The sequence below is a fragment of the Coturnix japonica genome, unplaced genomic scaffold (genome assembly GCF_054131305.1).
Source record: "Coturnix japonica strain WE unplaced genomic scaffold, WE-NBRP24 Scf050, whole genome shotgun sequence".
Classification (NCBI taxonomy): Eukaryota; Metazoa; Chordata; class Aves; order Galliformes; family Phasianidae; genus Coturnix; species Coturnix japonica.
In genome coordinates, this window is record NW_028188953.1 from 2,172,308 (window position 1) to 2,186,078 (window position 13,771).

The following is a 13,771-nucleotide window of genomic DNA, read 5'->3' on the forward strand; positions in this document are numbered from 1 at the left end:
TAACCCCATAAACCCCATAACCCCCTATAACCCCATATCCCCCCATATCCCCCCTTATCCCCCCCCTATAACCCCATATCCCCCCCTATAACCCCATATCCCCCCCTATAACCCCATATCCCCCCCTATAACCCCATACCCCCCTATAACCCCATATCCCCCCATAGGGACCCCATATCCCCCCCTATAACCCCATATCCCCCCATATAACCCCATATCCCCCCATATAAACCCCATAACCCCCCTGTCCCTATACGGCCCTATTACCCCCCACCCCATAGTCCCCCCATATCCCCCCCTATAACCCCATATCCCCCCCTATAACCCCATATCTCCCCCATATAACCCCATATAACCCCCTATAACCCCATATCCCACCCTATAAACCCCATATCCCACCCTATAAACCCCATAACCCCCCCTGTCCCTATTACGGCCCTATTACCCCCCTATAACCCCATATCCCCCCATATAACCCCATATCCCCCCCTATAACCCCATATCCCCCCCATATAACCCCATATCCCCCCATATCCCCCCCTATAACCCCCTATAACCCCATATCCCACCCCTATAACCCCATATCCCCCCATATAACCCCATATCCCACCCTATAAACCCCATAACCCCCCCTGTCCCTATACAGCCCTATTACCCCCCCACCCCATAGTCCCCACCCTCCACCCCCGCTGGGTCGAACCGGGTCCGGACCGGTCCGTCTGGTTCCGCCTTGTTATGGGGCCGCCCTATAACCCACGGCCCTATAAGGGACCGCCCTATAACCCATAGCCCTATAAGGGACCGCCCTATAACCCATAGCCCTATAAAAGGGGCCGCCCTATAAGCTATAGACCCTATAAAGGGCCGAGCTGATCTGTGGGGTCAGGAGACGGACAGAGGGTGAGTGGGGATGGGGTCTATGGGGTCTATGGGGTTATATGGGGTATATGGGGTTATATGGGGTTATATGGGGGGATATGGGGTCTATGGGGTTCTATGGGGTTCTATGGGGTTATATGGGGTTATATGGGGGGATATGGGGTCTATGGGGTCTATGGGGTCTATGGTCTATGGGGTCTATGGGGTCTATGGGGTATATGGGGTGTGGGGTCTATGGGGTCTATGGGGTCTATGGGGTCTATGGGGTGTGGGGTCTATGGGGTCAATGGGGTATATGGGGTCTATGGGGTGTGGGAACTATGGGGTCTATGGGGTATATGGGGGGTTATGGGGTTATATGGGATTATATGGGGGGATATGGGGTCTATGGGGTATATGGGGGGGTTATGGGGTTATATGGGGGGATATGGGGTCCCTATGGGTCCTATGGGGTCCTTATAGGGTCCTATGGGGTCCTTATAGGTCCTATGGGGTCCTTATGGGGGGATATGAGGTCCCTATGGGTCCTATGGGGTCCTTATAGGGTTATATGGGGTTGATATGGGGGGATATGGGGTTATATGGGGGGGATATGGGGTTATATGGGGGGATATGGGGTTATATGGGGTTATATGGGGTTATATGGGGGGATATGGGGTTATATGGGGTGGGATGGGGTATAGGGTGGGATGGGGTATGGGGTCTATGGGGTATGGGGGGATATAGGGGATATGGGGTGGGATGGGGGTATGGGGGTATATAGGGGATATGGGGGGATATGGGGTTATATAGGGGATATATGGGGGTATGGGGGTATATAGGGGATATGGGGGGATATGGGGTTATATAGGGGATATATGGGGATATTGGGGGATATAGGGGATATGGGGGTATATAGGGGATATGGGGGACTATGGGGTGAGATGGGGTGTGGGGGTCTATGGGGTGTGATATGGGATATAGGGGGGTATAGGGGGATATGGGGGGCTATGGGGTCATTATGGGGACGTGGAGACATTGGGATGGGGGATATAGGGTCATTATAGGGTCATTATGGGGATGTGGGTGGTGGGATGGGGATATAGGGTCATTATGGGGTCATTATGGGGTCATTATGGGGATATAGGGTCATTATGGGGATGTGGGTGGTGGGATGGGGATATAGGGTCATTATAGGGATATAGGGTCATTATGGGGTACTTATAGGGTCATTATAGGGATGTGGGTGGTGGGATGGGGATATAGGGTCATTATGGGGTACTTATAGGGTCATTATGGGGTCATTATAGGGCTGTGGGTGGTGGGATGGGGATATAGGGTCACTATGGGGTTATTATGGGGATATAGGGTCATTATGGGGTCATTATGGGGTCCTTATGGGGATATGGGGTCCTTATGGGGATATAGGGTCCTTATGGGGATATAGGGTCCTTATGGGGATATGGGGTCATTATGGGGTCCTTATAGGGTCATTATGGGGTCATTATGGGGATATAGGGTCATTATGGGGTCCTTATGGGGATATAGGGTCATTATAGGGTCATTATGGGGTCATTATGGGGTCATTATGGGGTCATTATGGGGCTGTGGGTGGTGGGATGGGGATATAGGGTCATTATGGGGTCCTTATAGGGTCATTATGGGGTCCTTATGGTTATATAGGGTCATTATGGGGTCCTTATGGGGATATAGGGTCATTATGGGGTCATTATGGGGATATAGGGTCATTATGGGGTCATTATAGGGTCCTTATAGGGTCATTATGGGGTCATTATAGGGTCCTTATAGGGTCATTATGGGGTCATTATGGGGATATAGGATCATTATGGGGTACTTAGAGGGTCATTATGGGGTCGTTATGGGGTCCTTATGGGGATATAGGGTCATTATGGGGTACTTATGGGGCCATTATGGGTATATGGGGTCATTATGGGGCCAGGAAGAGGATGTGGTTAATGGGATGTGGGGGGGGTGGGGATATGGGGCCATTTTGGGTCCATTTGGGTCCATTTTGGGTCCATTTTGTTCCATTTTGGGTCCATTTTGGGTCCATTTTTGTCCATTTTGGGTCCATTTAGTTCCATTTTGGGTCCATTTTGGGTCCATTTTGGATCCATTTTGGGTCCATTTTGGGTCCATTTTGATCCATTTTGGGTCCATTTTGGGTCCATTTGGGTCCATTTGGGGTCCATTTTGGGTCCATTTTTGTCCATTTAGGTCCATTTTGGGTCCATTTTAGTCCATTTTGGGTCCATTTGGGTCCATTTAGTTCCATTTTGGGTCCATTTAGGTCCATTTTGGGTCCATTTGGGTCCATTTTGGGTCCATTTTGGGTCCATTTAGGTCAATTTTGGGTCCATTTGGGTCCATCTGGATCCATTTTGGGTCCATTTGGGTCCATTTGGGCCCCTTTAGGTCCATTTTGGGTCCATTTGGGTCCATTTTGGGTCCATTTTGGTCCATTTTGGTCCATTTTGGGTCCATTTGGGTCCATTTTGGGTCCATTTGGGCCCCTTTAGGTCCATTTTGGGTCCATTTGGGTCCATTTTGGGTCCATTTGAGTCCATTTTGGGTCCATTTAGGTCCATTTTGGGTCCATTTTGGTCCATTTAGGTCCATTTTGGGTCCATTTGGGTCCATTTAGGTCCATTTTGGGTCCATTTGGGTCCATTTTGTTCCATTTTGGGTCCATTTGGGTCCATTTGAGTCCATTTTGGGTCCATTTGGGTCCCTTTAGGTCCATTTTGGGTCCATTTAGGTCCATTTTGGGTCCATTTGGGTCCATTTTGGGTCCATTTTGGGTCCATTTAGGTCCATTTTGGGTCCATTTAGGTCCATTTTGGGTCCATTTGGGTCCATTTTGGGTCCATTTGGGTCCATTTTGGGTCCATTTGGGCCCCTTTAGGTCCATTTTGGGTCCATTTAGGTCCATTTTGGGTCCATTTGGGTCCATTTAGGTCCATTTTGGGTCCATTTGGGCCCCTTTAGGTCCATTTGGATCCATTTTGTTCCATTTTGGGTCCATTTGGGTCCATTTTGGTCCATTTTGGGTCCATTTTTGTCCATTTTGGGTCCATTTTGGGTCCATTTGAGTCCATTTTGGGTCCATTTTTGTCCATTTTGGGTCCATTTTGGGTCCATTTTGGGTCCATTTGGGCCCCTTTAGGTCCATTTTGGGTCCATTTTGGGTCCATTTTGGGTCCATTTTGGGTCCATTTGGGTCCATTTTGGGTCCATTTTGGGTCCATTTGGGTCCATTTTGGATCCATTTTGGGTCCATTTGGGCCCCTTTAGGTCCATTTTGGGTCCATTTGGGTCCATTTGGATCCATTTAGTCCCATTTTGGGTCCATTTTGGGTCCATTTAAGTCCATTTTGGGTCCATTTGGGCCCCTTTAGGTCCATTTTGGGTCCATTTAGTCCCATTTTGTGTCCATTTTGGGTCCATTTAGTTCCATTTTGGGTCCATTTTGGGTCCATTTAGGTCCATTTTGGGTCCATTTGGGTCCCTTTAGGTCCATTTTGGGTCCATTTGGGTCCATTTTGGGTCCATTTGGGTCCATTTGGGTCCATTTGGGTCCATTTTGGGCCCCTTTAGGTCCATTTTGGGTCCATTTGGGTCCATTTTGATCCATTTTGGGTCCATTTTAGGTCCATTTTGGGTCCATTTAGGTCCATTTTGGGTCCATCTGGATCCATTTTAGGTCCATTTTGGGTCCATTTGGGCCCCTTTAGGTCCAATTTTGGTCCATTTGGGTCCATTTTGGGTCAATTTGGGTCCATTTTGGGTCCATTTAGGTCCATTTAGGTCCATTTGGGTCCATTTTGGGTCCATTTAGGTCCATTTTGGGTGCATTTGGGTCCATTTTGGGTCCATTTAGGTCCATTTTGGTCCATTTTGATCCATTTTGGGTCCATTTTGGGTCCATTTGGGTCCATTTTGGGTCCATTTGGGTCCATTTTGATCCATTTTGGATCCATTTTGAGTCCATTTTGGGTCCATTTTGGGTCCATTTGGGTCCATTTTGGGTCCATTTGGGTCCATTTTGATCCATTTTGGATCCATTTTGAGTCCATTTTGGGTCCATTTTGGGTCCATTTTGGGTCCATTTGGGTCCATTTTGTGTCCATTTGTGTCCATTTTGGGTCCATTTGGGTCCATTTAGGTCCATTTTGGGTCCATTTAGGTCCATTTAGGTCCATTTTGGGTCCATTTGGGTCCATTTGGGTCCATTTAGGTCCATTTAGGTCCATTTTGGGTCCATTTGGGTCCATTTTGGGTCCATTTAGGTCCATTTTGGGTCCATTTGGGTCCATTTTGGGTCCATTTGGGTCCATCTGGATCCATTTTGGGTCCATTTGGGTCCATTTGGATCCATTTGGGTCCATTTGGATCCATTTGGGTCCATTTGGGTCCATTTTGGGTCCATTTTGGGTCCATTTAGGTCCATTTTGGTCCATTTTGGGTCCATTTGGGTCCATTTTGGGTCCATTTGGGTCCATTTTGGGTCCATTTGGGTCCATTTGGGTCCATTTTGGGTCCATTTGAGTCCATTTTGGGTCCATTTTGGTCCATTTTGGTCCATTTAGGTCCATTTTGGGTCCATTTTGGGTCCATTTGGGTCCATTTTGATCCATTTTGGGTCCATTTGGGTCCATTTTGGGTCCATTTGGGTCCATTTGGGTCCATTTTGGGTCCATTTGAGTCCATTTTGGGTCCATTTTGGTCCATTTTGGTCCATTTAGGTCCATTTTGGGTCCATTTTGGGTCCATTTTGGTCCATTTTGATCCATTTTGGTCCATTTGAGTCCATTTTGGGTCCATTTTGGGTCCATATAGGTCCATTTTGGGTCCATTTGGGTCCATTTTGGGTCCATTTGGGTCCATTTTGATCCATTTTGGGTCCATTTAGGTCCATTTTGGGTCCATTTTGGGTCCATTTTTGTCCATTTTGGGTCCATTTGGGCCCCTTTAGGTCCATTTTGGGTCCATTTGGGTCCATTTTGATCCATTTTGGGTCCATTTTGGTCCATTTTGGGTCCATTTGGGTCCATTTAGTTCCATTTTGGGTCCATTTAGGTCCATTTTGGGTCCATTTAGGTCCATTTTGGGTCCATTTGGGTCCATTTTGGGTCCATTTGGATCCATTTTGGGTCCATTTGGGTCCATTTTGGGTCCATTTTGGGTCCATTTAGGTCCATTTGGGTCCATTTAGGTCCATTTTGGGTCCATTTTGGGTCCATTTTGGGTCCATTTGGGTCCATCTGGATCCATTTTGGGTCCATTTTGGGTCCATTTGGGTCCATTTTGGGTCCATTTTGGGTCCATTTGGGTCCATTTGGATCCATTTGGGTCCATTTTGGGTCCATTTTGGGTCCATTTGGGTCTATTTTGGGTCATTTTGGGTCCATTTTGTTCCATTTGGATCCATTTTGGGTCCATTTAGGTCCATTTTGGGTCCATTTAGGTCCATTTTGGGTCCATTTGGGCCCCTTTAGGTCCATTTTGGGTCCATTTAGGTCCATTTTGGGTCCATTTGGGTCCATTTTGTTCCATTTTGGGTCCATTTGGGCCCCTTTAGATCCATTTTGGGTCCATTTTGTTCCATTTTGATCCATTTTGGGTCCATTTAGGTCAATTTTGGGTCCATTTGGGTCCATTTTGGGTCCATTTTGGGTCCATTTGGGTCCATTTTGTTCCATTTTGGGTCCATTTGGGTCCATTTTGATCCATTTGGGTCCATTTTGATCCATTTTGGGTCCATTTGGGTCCATTTGGATCCATTTGGGTCCATTTGGGTCCATTTTGGGTCCATTTAGTTCCATTTTGGGTCCATTTAGGTCCATTTAGTTCCATTTTGGGTCCATTTGGGCCCCTTTAAGTCAATTTTGGGTCCATTTAGGTCCATTTTGGGTCCATTTTGGGTCCATTTGGGTCCATTGGGGTCCATTTTGGGTCCATTTGGATCCATTTTGGGTCCATTTGAGTCCATTTTGTGTCCATTTTGGGTCCATTTTGGGTCCATTTGGGCCCCTTTAGGTCCATTTTGGGTCCATTTGGGTCCATTTAGGTCCATTTTGGTCCATTTTGGGTCCATTTTGGGTCCATTTTGGGTCCATTTGGGCCCCTTTAGGTCCATTTTGGGTCCATTTGGGTCCATTTAGGTCCATTTTGGGTCCATTTGGGTCCATTTTGGGTCCATTTGGGTCCATTTTGGGTCCATTTTGGGTCCATTTGGGTCCATTTGGGTCCATTTTGGGTCCATTTTGGATCCATTTGGGTCCATTTTGGGTCCATTTGGGTCCATTTAAGTCCATTTTGGGTCCATCTGGATCCATTTTGGGTCCATTTGGGTCCATTTTGGGTCCATTTTGTGTCCATTTTGATCCATTTTGGGTCCATTTTGATCCATTTTGGGTCCATTTGGGTCCATTTTGGGTCCATTTTGGGTCCATTTGGGTCCATTTTGTTCCATTTTGGGTCCATTTGGGTCCATTTTGATCCATTTGGGTCCATTTTGATCCATTTTGGGTCCATTTAGGTCCATTTTGGGTCCATTTTGGGTCCATTTTTGTCCATTTTGGGTCCATTTGGGCCCCTTTAGGTCCATTTTGGGTCCATTTGGGTCCATTTAGGTCCATTTTTGGTCCATTTTAGTCCATTTTGGGTCCATTTGGGTCCATTTTGGGTCCATTTGGGTCCATCTGGATCCATTTTGGGACCATTTTGGGTCCATTTGGGTCCATTTTGGGTCCATTTTGGGTCCATTTAGGTCCATTTTGGGTCCATTTGGGCCCCTTTAGGTCCATTTTGGGTCCATTTAGGTCCATTTTGGGTCCATTTGGGCCCCTTTAGGTCCATTTTGGGTTCATTTAGGTCAATTTTGGGTACATTTGGGTCCATTTAGGTCCATTTTGGGTCCATTTGGGCCCCTTTAGGTCCATTTTGGGTCCATTTGGGTCCATTTTGGGTCCATTTGAGCCCCTTTAGGTCCATTTTGGGTCCATTTGGGACCATTTTGGGTCCATTTTGGGTCAATTTTGGGTCTTTTTGGGTTTTTATAGGGTATCGCTGTGATGTGTGCTGGGCTGCAGTGTCTGATCAACCTCCTGCGATGGGGGTGGGGCGTCCTAAGGGGGCTGCTGGGGGGTCAAGGAGGTGAGTGGGGGGGGATATGGGGTTATATGGGGTCCCTATGGGTCCTATGGGGTCCCTATGGGGTTATATGGGGTCCCTATGGGTCCTATAGGGTCCTTATGGGGGTATATGGGGTTATATGGGGGGATGTGGGGAATATGGGGGGGATATGGGGGGATATGGGGTTTTATGGGGTTATATGGGGGGATATGGGGTTATATGGGGGGATATGGGGTTATATGGGGTTATATGGGATTATATGGGGGTATATGGGGTTATATGGGGGGATATGGGGGGATATGGGGTTATATGGGGGGGATATGGAGTTATACGGGGGGATATGGGGGGATATGGGGTCCCTATGGGTCCTATGGGGTTATATGGGGGGGTTATGGGGAGATATGAGGTTATATGGGGGGGTTATGGAGGGACATGGGGTTATATGGGGGGATATGGGGTTATATGGGGGGATATGGGGGAATATGGGGTTATATGGGGGGATATGGGATTATATGGGGTTATATGGGATTATATGGGGGTATATGGGGTTATATGGGGGGATATGGGGTTGTATGGGCGGAGATATGGGGGGATATGGGGGGATATGGGGTTATATGGGGGGATATGGGGTTATATGGGATTATATGGGGTTATATGGGGGGGATATGGGGGTATATGGGGGGATATGGGGTTATATGGGGGGACATGGGGGGATATGGGGTTATATGGGGGGATATGGGGTTATAGGGGGGGATATGGGGTTATATGGGGGGATATGGGGTTATATGGGGTTATATGGGGTTATATGGGGGGATATGGGGGTATATGGGGTTATATGGGGGGATATGGGGTTATATGGGGGAATATGGGGGAATATGGGGTTATATGGGGGGATATGGGGGAATATGGGGTTGTATGGGGTTATATGGGGGGATATGGGGGAATATGGGGTTATATGGGGGAATATGGGGTTATATGGGGGGATATGGGGTTATATGGGGTTATATGGGGGGATATGGGGTTATATGGGGTTATATGGGGGGATTTGGGGTTGTATGGGGTTATATGGGGGGATATGGGGGAATATGGGGTTATATGGGGGAATATGGGGTTATATGGGGTTATATGGGGTTATATGGGGTTATATGGGGTTATATGGGGGGATATGGGGGAATATGGGGTTATATGGGGGGATATGGGGGAATATGGGGTTATATGGGGGGATATGGGGGAATATGGGGTTATATGGGGGTCTATGGGGGGATATGGGGTTATATGGGGGGATATGGGGTTATATGGGGTGATATGGAGTGTTATGGGGGGGATATGGGGGAATATGGGATGTTATGGGGGTATATAGGGGGGATATGGGGGTCTATGGGGGTCTGTGGGGTGTTATGGGGGTATATATGGGGGATATGGGGGTATATAGGGGGGATATGGGGTTATATGGGGTTATATGGGGGAATATGGGGGGATTTGGGGTTATATGGGGTTATATGGGGTTATATGGGGTTATATGGGGTTATATAGGGTGGACACATTATGAGACCCCCCCCCTTATTCTTCCAGCCCCCATAAAGCCGCCATGTGAGAGAAGAGCCCTGGTACCCGGCAAGGAGGAGTGAGACCCCCCCCCATAGGGGGCAATAAACCCCCCCATAGGGGGCAATAAACCCCCCCCATGGGGCAATAACCCCCCCCATGGGGCAATAAACCCCCCCCATGGGGCAATAACCCCCCCCCATGGGGCAATAAACCCCCCCCATGGGGCAATAAACCCCCCCATGGGGCAATAACCCCCCCCATGGGGCAATAACCCCCCCCATAGGGGGCAATAACCCCCCCCATGGGGCAATAAACCCCCCATGGGGCAATAACCCCCCCCATAGGGGGCAATAAACCCCCCCAGGGGCAATTGAATCCCATTGAATCCCATTGAATCCCATTAAATCCCATTAAATCCCATTAAATCCCATTGAATCCCATTAAATCCCATTGAATCCCATTAAATCCCATTGAATCCCATTGAATCCCATTGAATCCCATTGAATCCCATTGAATCCCATTGAATCTCATTGAATCCCATTAAATCCCATTGAATCCCATTAAATTCCATTGAGTCCCATTGAATCATATTGGATCCCATTGAATCCCATTGAATCCCATTAAATCCCATTAAATCCCATTGAATCCCATTGAATCCCATTGAATCCCATTGAATCCCATTGAATCCCATTGAATCCCATTAAATCCCATTAAATCCCATTGAATCCCATTGAATCCCATTGAATCCCATTGAATCCCATTAAATCCCATTGAATCCCATTGAATCCCGTTGTGTCTCTGTGTTGCAGTACCGCACTTCGCCACCAGGGGGCGCTATGAGAATCAATTTTGGTCTATTTTGGGTCATTTTGGGTCATTTTGGGACCATTTTCATCCATTTTGGGTCCATTTGGGTCCATTTGGGCCCATTTTGGTCAATTTTGGGTCCTTTTGGGTCCATTTTGGGTCCTTTTTGGGTCCATTTTGGGTCCTTTTGGGTCCTTTTGGGTCCATTTGGGTGGGAGGAGTCTGTGACGTCACCGGTATCCAGGCAGATTTCTGTCTCGAGGAGCTCCGTTCGCTACTCTGCCCCATAGAATGGATGGGGGGGGGAAATGTGGGGCAGGGGGGTCTATGGGGCACAATGGGGTCTCTATGGGGTCTATGGGGTCTATGAGGTCTCTATGGGGTCTATGGGGCACAGTGGGGTCTCTATGGGGTCTATGGGGCACAGTGGGGTCTCTATGTGGTCTATGGGGCACAGTGGGGTCTCTATGGGGTCTATGGAGTCTCTATGGGGTCTATGGGGTCTATGGGGTCTCTATGGGGTCTATGGGGTCTCTATGGGGTCTATGGGGCACAATGGGGTCTCTATGGGATCTATGGGGCACATTGGGATCTATGGGGCACAATGGGGTCTCTATGGGGTCTATGGGGCACAGTGGGGTCTCTATGGGGCACAGTGGGGTCTCTATGGGGTCTATGGGGTCTATGGGGCACAATGGGGTCTCTATGGGGTCTATGGGGTCTATGAGGTCTCTATGGGGTCTATGGGGCACAATGGGGTCTCTATGGGGTCTATGGGGCACAGTGGGGTCTCTATGGGGCTCAATGGGGTCTCTATGGGGTCTATGGGGTCTCTATGGGGTCTATGGGGCACAATGGGGTCTCTATGGGATCTATGGGGCACATTGGGATCTATGGGGCACAATGGGGTCTCTATGGGGTCTATGGGGCACAGTGGGGTCTCTATGGGGCACAGTGGGGTCTCTATGGGGTCTATGGGGTCTATGGGGTCTCTATGGGGTCTATGGGGTCTCTATGGGGTCTATGGGGCACAATGGGGTCTCTATGGGGTCTATGGGGCACAATGGGGTCTCTATGGGGCACAATGGGGTCTCTATGGGGTCTATGGGGTCTATGAGGTCTCTATGGGGTCTATGGGGCACAGTGGGGTCTCTATGTGGTCTATGGGGCACAGTGGGGTCTCTATGGGGTCTATGGGGTCTCTATGGGGTCTATGGGGTCTATGGGGTCTCTATGGGGTCTCTATGGGGTCTATGGGGTCTCTATGGGGTCTATGGGGCACAATGGGGTCTCTATGGGATCTATGGGGCACATTGGGATCTATGGGGCACAATGGGGTCTCTATGGGGTCTATGGGGCACAGTGGGGTCTCTATGGGGCACAGTGGGGTCTCTATGGGGTCTATGGGGTCTATGGGGTCTCTATGGGGTCTATGGGGTCTCTATGGGGTCTATGGGGCACAATGGGGTCTCTATGGGGTCTATGGGGTCTCTATTGTGTCTATGGGGCACAATGGGGTCTCTATGGGATCTATGGGGCACAGTGGGGTCTCTATGGGTTCTATGGGGCACAATGGGATCTCTATGGGGTCTATGGGGCACAGTGGGGTCTATGGGGCAGAGATTTATGGGGCCCAGTGGGATCTATGGGGCACAGTGGGGTCTATGGGGCACAATGGGGTCTCTATGGGGTCTATGGGGCTCAATGGGATCTATGGGGCACAGTGGGGTCTCTATAGGGTCTATGGGGCCCAATGGGATCTATGGGGCACAATGAGGTCTCTATGGGGTCTGTGGGGCACAATGGGGTCTCTATGGGGCTCAATGGGATCTATGGGGCTCAATGGGGTCTCTATGGGATCTATGGGGCACATTGGGATCTATGGGGTCTCTATGGGGTCTATGGGGTCTCTGTGGGGTCTATGGGGCAGAGATTTATGGGCCCCAGTGGGATCTATGGGGCACAGTGGGGTCTATGGGGCACAATGGGGTTTCTATGGGGTCTATGGGGCACAGTGGGGTCTATGGGGCAGAGATTTATGGGGCCCAGTGGGATCTATGGGGCACAGTGGGGTCTCTATGGGGTCTATGGGGCACATTGGAATCTATGGGGCACAATGGGATCCATGGGGTACAGTGGGGTCTATGGGGCACATTGGAATCTATGGGGTACAATGGGATCTATGGGGCACAGTGGGGTCTATGGGGTACAATGGGATCTATGGGGCACAGTGGGGTCTATGGGGTCTCTATGGGGTCTATGGGGCACAGTGGGATCTATGGGGTCTATGGGGTCTCTATGGGGTCTATGGGGCACTGTAGGGTCTATGGGGCACATTGGAATCTATGGGGCACAATGGGATCCATGGGGTACAGTGGGGTCTATGGGGCACATTGGAATCTATGGGGTACAATGGGATCTATGGGGCACAGTGGGGTCTATGGGGCTCAGTGGGGTCTATGGGGCTCCATGGGGTCTCTATGGGGTCTATGGGGTCTCTATGGGGTCTATGGGGCACATTGGAATCTATGGGGTACAATGGAATCTATGGGGCTCAGTGGGGTCTATGGGGCACAGGGGGATCTATGGGGCGCAGTGGGGTCTATGGGGCACAATGGGGTCTCTATGGGGTCTATGGGGCACTGTAGGGTCAATGGGGCACATTGAAATCAATGGGGCACATTGAAATCTATGGGGCACAATGGGGTCTATGGGGCACAGTGGGGTCTCTATGGGGTCCATGGGGAAAATTGGGGGTCTATGGGGCACAGTGGGGTCTATGGGGTCTCTATGGGGTCTGTGGAGCACTGTAGGTCTATGGGGCACATTGAAATCTATGGGGCACAATGGGAATCAATGGGGCACAATGGGATCCATGGGGTACAGTGGGGTCTATGGGGCACAATGGGGTCTCTATGGGGTCTATGGGGCACAATGGGGTCTCTATGGGGTCTATGGGGCACAGGGGGATCTATGGGGTCTATGGGGCACAATGGGGTCTCTATGGGGTCTATGGGGCACAGGGGGATCTATGGGGTCTATGGGGTCTCTATGGGGTCTATGGGGCACTGTAGGGTCAATGGGGCACTGTAGGGTCAATGGGGCACATTTAAATCTATGGGGCACAATGGGGTCTATGGGGCACAGTGGGGTCTCTATGGGGTCCATGGGGAAAATTGGGGGTCTATGGGGCACAGTGGGGTCTATGGGGTCTCTATGGGGTCTATAGGGCACTGTAGGGTCTATGGGGCACATTCGGATCTATGGGGCACATTGAAATCTATGGGTCTCAATGGGGTCTATGGGGCACAATGGGATCCATGGGGTACAGTGGGGTCTATGGGGCATCATGGGGTCTCTATGGGGTCTATGGGGTACAATGGGGTCTCTATGGGGTCTA

General features: G+C 49.6%; 1 long non-coding RNA gene across 1 annotated transcript; it reads left to right on the top strand.

The window, feature by feature from the left end:
• Nucleotides 1-584: 584 nt before the first annotated feature.
• On the top strand, nucleotides 585-10,344 carry LOC146752232 (uncharacterized). The gene is made up of 3 exons (XR_014940849.1): nucleotides 585-900; nucleotides 7,944-8,037; nucleotides 9,589-10,344. It is a non-coding gene; the product is annotated as an uncharacterized LOC146752232 (long non-coding RNA).
• Nucleotides 10,345-13,771: the final 3,427 nt, after the last annotated feature.